The following is a 733-nucleotide window of genomic DNA, read 5'->3' as shown; positions in this document are numbered from 1 at the left end:
TTTTTTTTTTTTTTTTTTTTTTTTTTTTTTTTTTTTTTTGCTCTCTGAAAAATCGAGAGACCTGGAGTTTTCAGATATAATTTTCGCTCCAGCATTCGACGAGATATCGAAACTCGATCTCGAAGCCGATAACAATGTAATTTCGATTGGATTTCCGGTCGCGCGATTCTCGGTCGGATGTGGAATTTTGTATGGTAAATGCATTCGAAATGATGAAAAGTTTATACCGTGACAAATGATTTCCAAATGAAATTTACATTCGTGCTAACCGATGCATGTTTAATGGAAAATATGCGCGCGAAATTGGACTTACGATTGAGTTATCCCCATCATTCAATGTTGTTATAGATTACTTACACATAATTTCTTTTTTATTTCTGTCGACTCGTCGATATACGCTGTTTACGCGTTATCGTTATTCATTTTTTTTAAATATTCATCCGATATTTCGACCTAATTTTTCATACAACACATATATATATATATAATGATCATTAAAAAGAAAGGAAATCGAAGGAAGATTAAAGTTGAAATTGCAAAAAAAAAAAAAAAAAAGAAAGGATGGGATAAAATCATCACACAGACGCATAAAATGTGAAATTGAATAGTAAATCGTTTATTAGTACGAAGGTGTGATAGTGTTTCGAGTTAGCCTTGGCCGACATTTGTGATTAAAGTGAACCTGTGATACCATAAGGTGAACGAGTGTGATAGAGATTTTTTTTTTTTCAGT

Source organism: Apis dorsata, unplaced genomic scaffold (genome assembly GCF_000469605.1).
Source record: "Apis dorsata unplaced genomic scaffold, Apis dorsata 1.3 scaffold_964, whole genome shotgun sequence".
NCBI lineage: Eukaryota > Metazoa > Arthropoda > Insecta > Hymenoptera > Apidae > Apis > Apis dorsata.
Note: the sequence above shows the minus strand (reverse complement) of the source record.